The following is a 16,289-nucleotide window of genomic DNA, read 5'->3' on the forward strand; positions in this document are numbered from 1 at the left end:
GGATGTTTCATCTGTGGCAGTTTGAAGGGCGTGTGCCTGCCCTTGTGTGTTGAAACGCAGCAGATTCACTCCTTGAGGTTTGAGTGTCTGGGTGGGCATGTGCTGGGAGGGTTACCCCTGCTGGCTCGGAACCTCGTGGGCCCGAGGGAGCTGGGCCGCCCTCCGCGTGTACCCGTGCTGATTCCCTTGGGAGGGTCTGTGGGGCCGTGGAGCGGACAGATGGTCCGCCAGGCCAAGGTGGCAAGTTCTTTGAGTTCTACGATACTTTGATTTAGTTCTGTCCAGCCCAGGAAACACAATTTTTTAAATTCTCAAGCTCCTTAAATTGGCTGAGTCTTTTTAAGGGCTGGTGATGTTTTAGTCGCCTTAAACTTACCATTCCTTTACTGGCCCATTGGTGCGATACCATCTGTTCTTGTATGTATATATTTACATCCAGTTTACTGCCCATTTCTATTTGATCAAGTGACAGATAATACAGACTGTGCCCGTTTGGATCCCTAGCTTGCACACATTCAGTTGAGCTGTTTCTTTTGTTATGAAATTCATTTTAACTTTTTTTTTTTTTACTCAGAGAAGAAGTTCAGTTCAATTCAGTTCAGTTGCTCAGTCGTGTCTGACTCTTTGCGACCCCATGGACTGCAGCACGCCAGGCCTCCGTGTCCATCACCAACTCCCAGAGCTTACTCAAACTCATGTCCATCGAGTCGGTGAAGCCATCTAACCACCTCATTCACTCCTAATAAAATTTAGTGTTTAAAAGGTATTTTTTTTTAAATCTCTAAAAAGAGTTGCCATTATTACACTGCTGAAGAAGTGCTGTTCCCTTTTTGAATTAGTGCTTTTTAAGTTGACTCATGTTAATTAACTGAAATATCCTTTTCAAGAAGCAAAAATGTGAAGATTTATTAGGTTCCCAAATCTGGCCAACTCTGAGATTCCTGAGGTGTGGGGTGAAACAGTCCTACTGTTCGGGGGTTCAGTCGCCGGCCCCCCGACCGGGGGTTCAGTCGCCGGTCCCCCGACCATGACCGGCCTGGGGAGGCCCCGCCCGCTCTGCAGGAGGACGGTGGGGCTGCCTCCCGGAGCTGCCTCCCGGGCTACTCTGCTTCCTGGGTCTGGGTCTTCTGAATCTGCCGTGGAGCCTTCCAAGGGCGGGCACCTTTCCATGCTGTCCTCACCCATCATCTCGTTCTGCTACCATCTGAACAGCATTTGAGATGAAAATGAAATGAAAAAACAGTTAGGACGATTGTACCTGTAAAACAGAAGAATTTCCTTTATCCAGAAAAGTGTGAGAGATTCTGTAGGCATGGTTTTAAAAGAAGTGAAATTGGTGAGTTTGAACATGGATTTCATTTTTCTGTGTAAGATCTGAAAATACCATAACAGGAAGGAGTGGGAGAAAAGGCTTTGTCCTTTTTTAAAAGTACACTTGCGAGCATTTACTCACCTAATCCCCCAAACTTTTCAAAGTGGGTGGTGAGTCTGTTCACACTGTGGGAGAGTTGAGAACTCTGAGCCTCCAGCATCAAAGCACGGAACCTTCCACCCCACAGAAGATGCTCAGCGAGTATTTACCGAACGAGGGAGGGTGTCCAAGGTCCGTGACCCGTCTGTGTTTGCCGGGAACCTGTAATTGGTTTAGAACCGGACACTCAGCCTCACGGTCTCTGTAATAGTCAGGAGGTGCTGACATCCGACCTGCGTCCTTGCTGGTGGCACGGTCTTTGGCTGCGTGGAGCTCAGGTCGCTCCTGGGGACCCTGGTGATGCCTGCCTGCCCTGTCTGGTCCTTAGGGTGGGGGTTGGGGGGGTTACCCAGTTCTTGACACACCAGGAGCTTGAGGCGCCCCTGCGGTTCCCAACGCTGAGCGAATGAGATGTCAGAATACTCAGTGGTTATGGGCGTGTCTGTTTTACAATCTCAGAAGCAGGGTGTATCCCGGATGGAAACTGCTACTGGATGGCCCACACCTGGAAGCTCCCCTTTGTTCTTGGTCATGAGAAGTGCTGGCAGCCTCACCTGCCTTCATGTGGTCTCATTCTTCCCACCGACTGAGGCCAGGTCGACCTTCCTGGGTGCCCTGCCTGTCTGTGTGGCTTCTGCTTGCGCCGCCCGGTTGGGCCCGGAGTCGTTGCACTGAGAGCAGGGCATCCACGCCAGACCCTCTGCTGCGTCCTTGGCCTCTGCCTGGACCTTTCCGATCTTGGGCCTGCCTGCGTCCTGCCTTCTTTCCCTCCACACCCTGCCCCAGCCCGGCAGCATCTGGGGTCGGTTCTGTCAATCCTGCCTCCGGTGCAGGTTCTGAGACGTTCGTTCGGAAGCCTGTCGTCCTCAGTTGTGGACTCGTGGTCTAACTTGTTTCATTTCTCAGTGTGAATGAAAGTTTCCACCCCACTCCCCATTTTGGGGAAGAAACTATAGGTACCAGCAAGTGGACAGTAAGATTTTTATTAGTTTGTATGATAATAAGAGGCTGTTCAGTTCAGTTCAGTCGCTCAGTCGTGTCCAACTCTTTGCGACCCCATGGACTGCAGCCCGCCAGGCCTCCCTGTCCATCACCAACTCCTGGAGCTTGCTCAATCTCATGTCCATCGAGTCGGTGACCATCCAGCCATTTCATCCTCTGTCATCCCCTTTTCCTCCCGCCTTCAATCTTTCCCAGGATCAGGGTCTTTTCCAATGGGTTGGTCCTTCGCATCAGGTGGCCAAAGTATTGGAGTTTCAGCTTCAGCATCAGTCCTTCCAATGAATATTCAGGACTGAGTTCCTTTAGGATGGACTGGTTGGACCTCCTTGCTGTCCAAGGGACTCTCAAGAGTCTTTTCCAACACCACAGTTCAAAAGCATCAATTCTTCAGTGCTCAGCTTTCTTCACAGTCCAGCTCTCACATCCATACATGACCACTGGAAAAACCATAGCCTTGACTAGAAGGACCTTTGTTGACAAAGTAATACAATTTATTTGCAGTGTATCTGCTTTTATTTCCCAAGTATTCATAAGTAGTAGTTCTTTCAATAACCAATAATTGCAAATTTGGCTTTCTTTTTGTCTATGTATTACTTAATGTAGTATTTAAAAAGTTCTAACATTTTAAATTTAAGATTGTTTATGAATTTTATTGCTTTGAAAATTGAGACAGTGGCTTTGTGCTGTTTATATTTGTTAGGAACTTTTGTGTTCTGATATATCATCAATTTTTATAAATGTTCCATTAATGCTTAAAAGGAAGACGTATGTGACGACAGTCTGATGCAGACCCATCACCCGTATCCAGCGTATGATTGCATCCTCCATGCTCTGGGCTGGTTTTTCCTACAGAGAACGTTGGACGAGCAGATTGCTCTCTCGGTGCTTTTAGGTTTTGTGGGCCTGTTCTCCATGCTAGTCAGAGCTTGTGCCTCTTCCTCTTTCTGGACGAGCAGATTGCTCTCCCGGTGCTTTTAGGTTTTGTGGGCCTGTTCTCCATGCTGGTCAGCTTGTGCCTCTTCCTCTTTCTGGACGAGCAGATTGCTCTCTCGGTGCTTTTAGGTTCTGTGGGCCTGTTCTCCATGCTGGTCAGAGCTTGTGCCTCTTCCTCTTCCTGGCCTTCTTAGTCTCTCAGGTCAGTGATGTTTGACGCACAGAGATTCACGACTGTTACCTCGTAATCGTTGTTCTACTTAATTCTTCTGCCTGAGGCCTGCTTTGTCTTGTATTAACATTGCTGCTCCCTCTCTTTTGTTTTTATCTGCTGGATATATACCAGATCGGGTTATTTTGAGAGGTGGTATCTTATTTTTTCCCCTTAATCTGAGAGACTTTATCTTTAATAGAGGGGGTTAAATTAATTTACAATGACCAGCATTGCAACGGAGAAGGCAGTGGCATCCCACTCCAGTACTCTTGCCTGGAAAATCCCATGGACGGAGGAGCCTGGTAGGCTGCCGTCTATGGTGTCGCACAGAGTTGGACACGACTGAAGCGACTTAGCAGCAGCAGCAGCAGCATCGCAAGTGAGTTTGGATATAATTCTCCCTTCTTATTTTTGTTGTTTTTAACGTATTCCTGCCTCACGTGGGGCTTGGGAGCTTTGTTTTTGTTGTGTACACTTTCTGTTCTTTGGTGTCTCTGCCGCATTGGGAAGGTATCTGTTTCAAGTCCACAGTCTGAGAAACATCTTGCGTCTGTCTGCCTCTTGAGTTGTTCCTCCACCCTGTCTGCTGAGGTCTTGCCCTTCGCTGCCTGTCTCCCAGTTCCTGAGGTGAGAAGTCTGAGCTCGAAGCCGCTGGGCCGGTCCCACGCCCAGGGCTCCCTTGTCCCCTCGTCTCGTGGACGGCTGGGACTTCGACACGTGGATAAGGTGGAGTTTTCAGCAGTGTCGTGATGGACACACGCCCTGTGTCTCAGTTCACGGCAGTGATCATCAGCGATACCCATTTGTCCTCTCGGGGGCTGTGTTACTCAGAGTCCTTCAGAGGCGACCCTGGCGTCCCGGACGCTTCAGAGGCGACCCTGGCGTCCCGGACGCTTCAGAGGCGACCCTGGTGTCCCGGACGCGCTCGCTTCTTTTGTCCTACTGCACCTGTCTTGCCGCCCAGACCTGCCGGGGTCCGGCCCCGGCTGATCCAGGGAGTTTGAAGCAGGGATGGTGTCGGCGAGGATCAGGATACAATAGCTTCAATTAGGTATTAATTAGAGATATAAAGAGTAATAGAATGAGGATAGCTCAGCAGGAAAATTCAGTGGAGAAAAGAGGCTGAGTAGCTTGGTTTACGCGGGAAACCAATACAACTTCAAGACAAGAAGCTTGCACCACTTACGTAGGCCGCAGGCGTCCTTCCGTTCTCCCGGAGGAGAGGAGACACTGAGGCCTCCCCGGTCGGATCTTAGAAGCCCAGGCAAACTTAGTAAGCTTGGCGGGCTCTGCGCTCCAGATGGAGACTCAGCCAGAGTTTGAGAGAGAGAGAGAGATATGGGGAGACCAGTATTTCGAGGAAGTGATCCCAATTCTTTATTTTCCAGAGTCTGTTTTTATACACTGAGATGTTATACAGAAGTCACGTGGGGACAGCAGTCCTGACTTTTATTAAAGTCAGGTGCTTCATACAAATGTATACAGAGGTCTTAGGGGTGTTATATCATCTTCTGGCCAGGGGGGCCTGCTGACAATTTATGACCCTCTCCTTGTGACAGCGGTCAGTCAACACTTATTTCTCCAGGGGTGATTATTCTTAAAACAGACACCACCCAAATAAAGTTACATTCCTATAGGGTGAGGGTGTAGTGGGTTTTAATTAAGGAAAGAGTTTACTTAGCCTAAGGTCTAACGTGATTTATATCAAAGGTTAATACTTATTTCTTCTATATATTCATTAATGTGTGTAAGGGCAGGGGATGTGGAGACTTAGCAGTAGACATTGGCTCAACAAATGAAAACCCTTCACCAATACAATTTCTAATCAGCCCACTGTACTTATACTAATACTTTTCTAACTTCTCTAAAGAACCTGTTTTTAGAAGGTTTAAAGCATCTTGTGCCTCTCACGGTTGGGAGGCTGTGAGCAATCACATGTGGCTGGACAAGCCTGTCAGGCAGGCTAGAGAACCTTCAGAGGAGTTTGTAGGTTGAAATACTCCTGTCACGCCAAGGAATTATTATTAACTGGAGCTCTAAGTTAACTCCTTCTCCGAAAGAGGTGGTGGGGGACAGCCCCCTGTAAAGTCAGAGGTGTAAGTGAGAGCACAAAGTAGTGAAGTAGGCAGGCTCTGGTTATGGGGGTAGATGCTCGAGGATTTCCAGGGGGACTCCTGAGGCTCGATCCCGCCTTTGCGCATGCCGAGCCAACTTCCTCATGACCTTTGCCACGGGCGGAGTGCCTCACGCTGGCCCCCAACACAGACCCACAGTCAGGGCTTTCTCGCGGGAGTCCTGTCTGTTCAGTGGGGTGTCGGGCCAGGCGATTCTGAGCACACTGCCGAGGAAGCCCGGAGGCTGGGCCCCCTTCCACCACAGTGCAGGGTTGGTGGTGCAGTGGGCAGGAGTGTGCGGGCTCGGGGGCCCTGCACCCAGGCAGCCTCTCTCCTCCACTTAGGGCACTGCTCAGTCGAGGCAGGCCAGGGTCACCGCTAGGGACTGAGTTCTGTGGAGTTAAGGACTTGCTTGGTATTTTCACAGCTCTGTCCTGAGCGTCTAGAACAGGGCCTGACACGTACCTGGCACTTGGTAACTGTTCAGTGACTGTATCTGTGAAATGAAGCTAACGGGGGTGCTCTCCTACAGGGCAATGGGATACTCGGGTCATGTTCACGAAATGCTTATTGCTGCAAGAACTGGGAGGCGTCTGAGATTTTAGCTCCTTACAAGCTGACAAGTTGGTGGGTTTCCTGGGAGCTGGCGGAAGACTTCAGAGTCTGGGGTCAGAGACAGGAGGCCTCACGACCTACAGCAGTAGCAGCAGCCAGGGAGCCCCATGTCCCTGCTGTCCTTCCGGACCCCCTGCTTTCACGGGGCGATATGGAGACAGAGGGAGAGGTCCGTGCGTGCGGGAAGGGAACCCCGAGCTTAGGGAACCTGAGTCTTTTGTGATGGGCGGTAAGCAGGCTTTTTGTGGAGGGAAATGGTTTATCTTCAAAGCAGTCACTGTCCAGACCTCCTTGAAAAGGCAGTTCAGGACGCAGGACAGTCAGTCCTCCTGCTTTAAGATGTGCAGAAGCATGGAGGCCTGTGGAGCCTTGTTTCCCAGCAAAAAGCCCTGACTGGTGCTGTCGGCAAAGACTGGTCGTGAGGGGTTGGTGACGGTCACCTTCGGTCCTGTCCCAGACTGAGCATAAGAGGCTTCTTTCTGCTGCCTTCACCTAATCCGTATTCAATCCTGTCTTCCCAGCTTTTGTTTCAAGACTCCTGGGTGTGTATTTTGTGGTTTCTGGCACTTTCATCACGATTTGACTTAATTTTGGTTACTTATTAATTTTAAGCTGTGTGTGTGTATATATATGTGTGTGCGCGCATGCGTGTACTAAATCATGGCCCTTACTCTGCAGTAATCCTTTCTGTGATTTTTTTTTTTTTTTTCGAAAGGGGTGTAGCTGAGCACATCTGCTTCTCTCTTTCTCTCTCTCTCCCCCCGATGTTCTTTTTCTCCCCTCCCCTTCCCAGCCTTCCCCGTTTCTTCCACGTTTTCGTAAATGTGTCTGGCAGGTCGTGTGACACAGGCCGCTCTGCCTTGCCGAAGGGGCTCCATATTGAACAGGCTAAATTTCTCCTCCGTTCCCTGTTGGTCTTGTTTCTCGTATTGTCATTTGAATCTGGCTAAGGGCTCACTGCTCTGTTTTATTAAGTTCATGAGACCCTGGAAACTTGTGCAACAATCTCCCGCTTTACTCCTCAGGTTAGGAGTGCGGACTCCTGAGCGCAGGCTCGTGAGCGCCGAGTCCCCTTCGCAGCCTAGGTTTGTCACTTGTGATGCTGTTGTTCAGGTTGGTAGATACTCACGGGTAGTGATCTTTTCAGATCAGTTATTTACTTATTTAATTTGCCTGTGCTGGGTCTTCGCTCATGTGAGGGCTTTTCTGCCGCAGCGAGCGGGGTCTGCTCTTGAGTTGCGGTGCACGGCTTCTCGTGGCGGGGGCTTCTCTTGTCGCGAGGCACGGGCTCCAGGTGCTTGGACTTCAGTAGCTGTGGTGCTCAGGTTTAGTGGCCCCGCGGCGTGTGGCATCTTCCCGGACCAGGGATGGACCCCTGTCGCCCACTGCACCACCAGGGAAGCCCACTGGCAGTGATTTCTGTGAGTCTGATGTGTACTGGTTTTCAGAGTTTTAAGTCTTCCAAACAGACAGATGGGTGAGTCTCTACTGTAGCTGTGCTGTGTTTTTTTTTTAAACACTTAGTTTAGACTATGCAGTGACAGGGATAAAGGACTTCAAGCAAGCTGGAAGTAACAAGGCCTTGTTAAAGTCTCACCAAGCACAGGGGGCCCACCACGTCCGGCGAGTCCGCGGCACGGCATGCTCCGTCCAGGCAGGGAGCTGCTGTCCTTGACCCGGCTGCCTTCTCTCTGTGTGTCTGTCCCGCTCCGGGTCTGTATCTGGGCATGCTGTTCTGCTGGAGGAGGGTGTGAGTTAAAGATCCCAGGTCCTGGCAACTATTTTACGAAAGTAAAGGGGAAAGTAAGTTACTCTCAACGGCCTCATCGAACTATAATTGTGATCATTAAGTTCTTGGTGCCTCTGTTTTCCCAGCAGATGTAAAACTGGGTCCGCTTTTCTGGCGGGAGCCTGGGGGCCTGCCTGGTTGCTTCAGACTGTTCCATGTCGTGTTGTAGACTGAGCCATTGTTCCCTCTGAGGAATTTTCAGCTGTTTTTTTTAAACACCTGGACTTCAGTTAGAGCTACCTTGATAGAAACGTGCCTGCTGCTGCTGCTAAGTCACTTCAGTCGTGTCCGACTCCGTGCGACCCCATAGACGGCAGCCCACTCTTCTGTCTCTCCAAGGACCTTGCAGTTCCTGGCCTGTCCCCGACTTAGGTCTGGTGACCGTAGTGCTGCCTGTGCTTGACGATATCCTCGATATTGAGAAAGGAAATGATCTTTGCTTTTCCTGTAGGAAGTTGATGATGGATCCAAAGTGAAATCTACAAATTCTCTCTCAACCTCAGTATCTTTTTTCAAGCACGCTGTCTACCACTGAAACTAAGCATTCACAAAATGTGCTTCCTAATCTCTTTGTTGTGTTTTGTCAGTATGATATATCCAGATGGGGTTTAAAATATCAGTTATTATTTGTGTTCTCCTGTTGACTACAAAGACTCAGAAATCCATGAAAAGCACACTTTCTCCCTCTAAATATTCAGCACTCAGGTTTCTTGAATGATTTCACTTTTGCCTGCGGTGCTTGTAGTAAGTTTATATTTAGAAGCAGAGTCCTTACTTGGCATTGACTTTGCCCCATTTTGGAAGTTTATTTTAAAAGAAGCAGCTGATGTGTTCTGGCTAGTATTTGAAAAATGTAACCGATTCATTCAGTTTCCAAAACAGCAAAGAGAAGAGAAAGAGCATCGTGGAGTCTCAGCTTGTGGCCTGTGAACTAAAGTATAGTTAGGGGTTTTTCCACCCAGCCTTCTCTCTCTGAACAGTGTACAAGCCCAGGGTGTCAGCTGTCTGACGCTGGGAATGGACGAGGCCTTAAACCATGCCGTATCGCTGGCCCTGCATGTTGGGGCTCGCACTTTGTCAGCAGCGAGTGACTCTCTGCTTCCCTCTATTTCTTCTGCTTGAAGTGGAGCAGGACTCTGTGGTCCTGCCCCCCCGCATGTCCTTCACCTGCCTTTTGTCCTTGGAAAAACTTTAGCCAAAGCATAAGTTTAATTAGAGAAATGAGAGACTATAGAAACAAAGGAAGACAGTCCAACAAGACTAATAATAGTTTAGTCATTAAGCAAAGTCAAAGGCCTTTAGTTCCTCCTCGAGAGCTACAGGTGATACTCTGAGCCGTGTCCTGTGAGCTGTCTTATGCTGAACCCGCTCCAGGTGGAGGAGTCAGCTGCATGAAGCCCAGACTGTAGCCAGGACAAGAGCCGCCACCATTCTGAGGATGGACCTCAAGGACACGGGAACAAACTGGCCCTGGGACTGAAGATGAACTGGACCCAGAACAACCAAGACGGTGCTGGTCAGACCAGCTCTGCGTGGTAAATCTCTTTGCTCACACTCTGCGTGGCATCCAGCTGGCCCTGCTTCCCCAGGGCACTCTGGTTGGGACAGGGCGTCCAGGGCGTTCAAGCTCTCCTGACACGAGAACCCAGCTGCAGGTGGCTGGTTGGGCGTCTGAGTCTTCACTGGTGATTCCTCTCTCCCTGAGATGTCGGATGTCAGATGCTTTTTCAGGTTTCGTCTGAGATGGCAGATGACATGGCTTTCCGCCCCTGCCCTGGAGGTTTCTCTAGTGCCACTCCCTGCTGGGAAAGTTTCTCCCTGTCCTCTGAGCCACACACGTGCCATCATTCAGGGTCACCAGCAGCGGCTCCAGGGCGCGCTATCCGTCCAGAGCAGACGTCCTGGGTGCCCCCCCCAGTCTCCCGTGGGCATCACATCAGCCTTTGTGCCAGCGGAGGGCCAGAAAATCAGAGCTTTTTCTCAGTTGACGGGCTGTTGCTTCCTAACCTTTATCCTTAGATGGTCACAGAGCAGGTGGGGTGGTGGAGAAGAGTGACTGCGGGCATGCAGAGGGGTCGGGATGGAGGGAGACTGCGGGCGCCCAGCACCCAGGGGCCAGGTGGGGCTCCGTGCCCTGGGGAAGCCATGTGAGGCGGGAGGAGCGGGGGGTCGTGCACGCTGTCTCCTCAGCCCAGGGCCCTGCTTTAGACACATCTGACCCAGTAGGTCTCAAATGTGGCCATGCCACAAAGCTCCAGGAAGGGCTTGTTTGTGTGCCTGTGTGTGTGAGAGAGAGAGACATAAAACCCTAGTAACTTTGATTCTGTCAGTTGCACCAGGAATAATTTTACTAGCAAGAAATGTAACTATTTTAAAAGTATGAAGTTTAACATTCCAACCTGGAAGCACAAAAACAAATCTCTTTTCTGTTGGGTAGTCAGTTTCTGCTTGCTCATTCAGACACGTGGTTCCCAGCCCCAGAGGCCTAAGAAAAGCTTGATGGGAAAGAACTGTGTGCACAGATGCCCATTATTTGATGTTAGCTGAGAAAACCACAGTCTTAATTTGCGGAGCACTGGTGTTCCATGGGAGGAGAATTTGAGAACCACTGAACTCGTCTGATCAGTTCACTGGAGCGAAACCTGGCCGCTGTGCCCCGCGTCTTACTCAAGATTTCAAGGTCACGTAGCGGCAGGCAGAGCCAGGACTGGAGCTCAGACGCCCACGCTGTCAGCCGTGCGTCCCAGTTTCAGACGAGGGGCCGCGTTTCTTTAATAGGCGCTAGAATATGTACCCTGGTGTGGTTCTGGGGCCAGTGTGGTCTCGAGAGGTTTTCCTCTGAGAGCAGTGACCTTATCAGGCATAGGCAGTTTCCTGCGTCATTATGATGCTCCTTGGCAGAACGTTATTTTTCTTGGTGACTGTGTCGTGGTGCAGGACGCGCAGGCAGAGCCAGCCCTCTGTTTTCCCGAGTGAGTTCGCTGTATCGTCACTTATCTGTGGCAGGCCTTGCTTTCGACTTCATCGACAGGGCCTCCTGTCATTAGTGACCCGCTTGGTTGAGGTCTTGGCTTTCTTTTTATTCTGCCTTTTTTTTTTTTTCCCTAAAAGCCTGAATCACAGCCAGGAAGTCCTTTGAAACCAAACCCTTATTTGTGTTTCCGGGAGAATTTGGGAAATGGTAACTCTGCTTAAAAGGTGCTTTGGTTTGGTTTCCTCTTTCCTCCGTTTCTTCCCTCACCTGGTGTGAGTGCTCACTCTGTCCCAGAGAAGCCGTCCATGGGTCACGGGCGGGGCACCCGGGGTCTCCCCGGCCGCCTCTGGGTCAGCGCTTCATGGTACCGCTCTGTTACAAGGCTGAAAGTGAATCTCCAGTTACCCCCAGATGGAAACCAAGCCCTCAGAGAAGCACGTGGAAGCCCCTGGGGCCTTGTGGGTCCTTGCTGGGTCCTGTCCCCGACTCTGACTGCAGCCCCTGTCCCCAAGACGTTCCGCCTGTGGCCTCAGGAGGTGCTCTGTGGACGCTTGCTGCCTCTCAGCTCAGCGCTGAGTGAATAGCTTGCTTCAGCTGACGAGTGGACCTCACACGTAGACTTAGAGGTCAGACCCTAAAACAGTCCTAGCAGAGTGCTCCTGACGACGTTCGCGCCCCTGCAGGCGTCCTGGAGCGCTGCGCCGTGTGGCAAGAATCACAGTGGGTTCAGGAGCGCGCCGTGAGTGAGCATGTTTGCCGTCCGTGTGGGCTGAGGAAACAGCTGTCTTTCCAGAACTAATTTAAAAATACCTATCCAAATTAGTTGTTTGGAATTGGACATCAGACCCTGGTTGAGAGCTTTCTGTCTGAGGTGGTTTCCAAATCAAGCAGGGTCATCAAAGCCTCACCCTCCAGGCTCCTGCAGGGAGGCTGAGTCTGTGACACCCGGGGTAGGCTTCTACCCCTGGGGAAGGATCACCGTCCGGAGCCTACCCTTCTCTCAGTTCAGATGTCGGGTGTGGCATAAGCTGCAATTTATAAATGAATTGTCTATAAACTAGTTTATAAATTGCAATTTATAAACTGCAATTAAAAAAAACTATTGTAATAATCTATTGGAAAATACAGTACGACTTGTTTTTATAGGGAGCAAAATTTACATTTGAATTTTAAAATTTATTTTAACATACATTAATTTTAGGCTTAAATAGATCAACGTTGCTTCCATTGACCGTAACAGATTTATATTATATATGTAGGCAAGTGATGTTTCACTGGCTTCCTTGTTCATTTATACTCCAGTGCATGGTGCTCATCTATGTGACCCCAAAGTGCATATTTGTACATATTATTTACAAAGGCTTTTAAAAAATAATTTTTGGCTTACTAAAAGTGTGTGTGTGTGTGTGTATATATAAATATATACACATATATATATATATCAGTTCAGTTCAGTCGCTCAGTCGTGTCCGACTCTTTGCAACCCCATGAATCGCAGCACGCCAGGCCTCCCTGTCATTCACCAACTCCCGGAGTTCACCCAAACTCGTCCATCGAGTCAATGATGCCATCCAGCCATCTCATCCTCTGTCATCCTCTTCTCCTCCTGCCCCCAATCCCTCTCAGCATCAGAGTCTTTTCCAATGAGTCAACTTTTCTCATCATGTGGCCAAAGTATTGGAGTTTCAGCTTTAGCATCAGTCCTTCCAGTGAACACCCAAGACTGATCTCCTTTAGAATGGACTGGTTGGATCTCCTTGCAGTCCAAGGGACTCTTAAGAGTCTTCTCCAACATCACAGTTCAGAAGCATCAATTCTTCGGCGCTCAGCCTTCTTCACAGTCCAACTCTCACATCCATACATGACCACAGGAAAAACCATAGCCTTGACTAGACGGACCTTTGTTGGCAAAGTAATGTCTCTGCTTTTGAATATGCTATCTAGGTTGGTCATAACTTTCCTTCCAAGGAGTAAGCGTCTTTTAATTTCATGGCTGCAATCACCATCTGCATTGATCTTGGAGTCCCCAAAAATAAAGTCTGCCACTGTTTCCACTGTTTCCCCATCTACTTCCCATGAAATGATGGGACCAGATGCCATGATCTTCGTTTTCTGAATGTTGAGCTTTAAGCCAACTTTTTCACTCTCCTGTTTCACTTTCATCAAGAGGCTTTTTAGTTCCTCTTCACTTTGTGTCATAAGGGTGGTGTCATCTGCATATCTGAGGTTATTGATATTTCTCCCGGCAATCTTGATTCTAGCTTGTGCTTCTTCCAGCCCAGCATTTCTCATGATGTACTCTGCATAGAAGTTCAATAAGCAGGGTGACAATATACAGCCTTGACGTACTCCTTTTCCTATTTGGAACCAGTCTGTTGTTCCATGTCCAGTTCTAACCGTTGCTTCCTGACCTGCATATAGGTTTCTCAAGAGGCAAGTCAGGTGGTCTGGTATTCCCATCTCTTTCAGAATTTTCCACAGTTTATTGTGATCCACACAGTCAAAGGCTTTGGCATAGTCAATAGAAATAGATGTTTTTCTGGAACTCTCTTGCTTTTTTCATGATCTAGCAGATGTTGGCAATTTGATCTCTGGTTCCTCTGCCTTTTCTAAAACCAGCTTGAACATCAGGAAGTTCACAGTTCACGTATTGCTGAAGCCTGGCTTGGAGAATTTTGAGCATTACTTTACTAGCATGTGAGATGAGTGCAACTGTGTGGTAGTCTGAGCATTCTTTGGCATTGCCTTTCTTTGGGATTGGAATGAAAACTGAGCTTTTCCAGTCCTGTGGCCACTGCTGAGTTTTCCAAATTTGCTGGCATATTGAGTGCAGCACTTTCACAGCATCATCTTTCAGGATTTGAAATAGCTCAACTGGAATTCCATCACCTCCACTAGCTTTGTTCGTAGTGATGCTTTCTAAGGCCCACTTGACTTCACATGCCAGGATGTCTGGCTCTAGGTCAGTGATCACACCATTGTGATTATCTGGGTTGTGAAGATCTTTATTGTACAGTTCTTCTGTGTATTCTTGCTACCTCTTCTTGATATCTTCTGCTTCTGTTAGGTCCATACCATTTCTGTCCTTTATTGAGCCCATCTTTGCATGAAATGTTCCCTTGGTATCTCTAATTTTCTTGAAAAGATCTCTAGTCTTTCCCATTCTGTTGTTTTCCTCTATTTCTTTGCACTGATTGCTGAGGAAGGCTTTCTTATCTCTTCTTGCTATTCTTTGGAACTCTGCATTCAGATGCTTATATCTTTCCTTTTCTCCTTTGCTTTTCTCTTCTCTTCTTTTCACAGCTCTTTGTAAGGCCTCCCCAGACAGCTATTTTGCTTTTTTGCGTTTCTTTTCCATGGAATGGTCTTGATCCCTGTCTCCTGTACAATGTCACGAACCTCAGTCTATAGTTCATCAGGCACTTTATCTATCAGATCTAGTCCCTTAAATCTATTTCTCACTTCCACTGTATAATCATAAGGAAAATGCAACCAAAATCTCTCCATCGCCTGTTATGTTAAGCCCGATAAATTGGTTTAATGTAACAGGCAGTGGAGAGATTCTGGTTACATTTTGTAAAGTGTCAAAGTCCCAGAGTGTTGAGTGGACGCGCGCTCAGTCCTTCTCTCATCTGCCGAGTCCCTTTGTCTGTGATGCCTCCCCCATCCATCAGTACCGGCCTTCCATCTGCCCCTGCAGAGTTAGCCTTGTGGAGTCTCACTGTACGTGGCTGCGTTTGTCACGGGCATCTGAGGACTGGGAAGGGCCCTGGTGCTCTGTTGGCGGGACGGGTTTGCTAGGACAGACACTGAGAGGGAGCTTGCAACTGTCTGTTGCGGCTGGAAAAGGAAGAGCCTCAGTGACCATATCCGAGCGTCCAGGCGGGAGGGACGGCTCGAGAGGGGTGCTGCCCAGCCCAGCCCATGTCCCCCCCGTGAAGGAAGGGCAGGCAGGTGACGGCTGTGGCGCAGTCTCACGGTCAGCAGGTGTCTGGGGGCACGTCTACTGAAGAGTGACCAGCTGTGACCTGTGACTCTCACCAAACCTGCAAGGTCCTCTGAGGCAGTGTCACGTGGGAAGCACCATTTTAGTTTGAAATCAAGATGGTATGTATTTGAGGTGGATTGGAAATCTTGATTCATCTTTCTTCACTTTTTACGGGAAAACACCCCGAACAGTTGTCCCAGGACATCTGTTCCAGTCTTACCAGGCCCTAGGAGGTGTTTTCTTCCTGTAAGTTAGGCCCCTCTCAGGGGAGTTACTTGAGTGTGACCTGACACAGATTTGGTTTCTGTCTCTTTGAGTCCTGTGCGTTTTTCTTTGTGTTTGTTCTGTAGTGTTCCGAGTATCAGTGCTGTGAAGAGTCGTGTGTGTGTGTGTGTGTGTTCTCTTTGGGTTTGTCTGTAACCTTGCTAGCGTCAATACTGTGAAGCATCGTGTGTTGAAGAGTCGTGTGTTTTTTTCTGTGTCTGTCACATTCCTAGCATCAATACTATGAAGGGAAAACAAGACTGGGGACCAGCGAGGTGGCGAGGAGGCACTGGAGAGCCGTGCGTGAGAGGAGGCGCCTTCGGAGGACGGCGGTGTGGACGCGTTCGAGGCTGGGGTTTGTGTTCCGCTCAGAGACGGGGGGTCAGAGCCGCGTCAGGCGGGCCGTGTCCCCGCGGCGGCATCTCGGCGGCCGTACCGGGGCCAGGCCTGCCCGGACGGGTGTGTGTTCTGCTCCTCACCTCACCCTCACCAAGCACAGCAATCCCGCGATGGGAGCCAGCTTCGGTGTAGGCTGAAACACGTAATTGTATTGGGTAAGAGAGGAATTCAAAAATTCCTTTTTTTTTCCTTCCACAAAGCAGGCCAGCGGTGAAACCCTTTTGCAAGCGCTCCCCTTCATCTGCGACTGACGCAAGACGCGTAGTGGCTTGCGGTTTCCTAATTACCCAGGCCCTGAGTTCCTTGGCAAGTCTGTCCTCTGTCTGCAGGCTTCCTCTTGGCAGCAGAAGTATTTACTCACACGATAAGATGAACTCTGGCCTCCTCGGTGCTGAGATGCACCGTGAGCCGGGCCAGCTCGCGGGTCCCGGGCACCCGGTCAGCCGTCCTGGGTCGGCGGGCGGAGGCGCGGAGCTTGACCACGAGAAACGAGCCAGAGACCGCCAGCGCCTTCCCCAGCTCGGAA

General features: G+C 49.6%; 1 protein-coding gene across 10 annotated transcripts in view; it reads left to right on the forward strand.

Moving 5' to 3' along the window:
* Window positions 1-16,289, forward strand: part of GMDS (GDP-mannose 4,6-dehydratase) — a 434,715-nt gene that overhangs the window by 50,554 nt on the left and 367,872 nt on the right. The window contains exon 1 of one of the 10 annotated variants that reach the window (XM_086370934.1): window positions 9,518-9,673. The exons of the other annotated variants lie outside the window; for them this stretch is intronic. The gene's annotated coding sequence lies outside the window, so the exon portion shown is untranslated. Of the gene's footprint in view, window positions 1-9,517; window positions 9,674-16,289 lie in introns of those variants that run through there. 10 annotated transcript variants of the gene reach the window in all.

Source organism: Bos grunniens, chromosome 23 (genome assembly GCF_055505025.1).
Source record: "Bos grunniens cultivar Pamir isolate PY7600 chromosome 23, Bosgru_T2T1.0, whole genome shotgun sequence".
Taxonomy (NCBI): domain Eukaryota; kingdom Metazoa; phylum Chordata; class Mammalia; order Artiodactyla; family Bovidae; genus Bos; species Bos grunniens.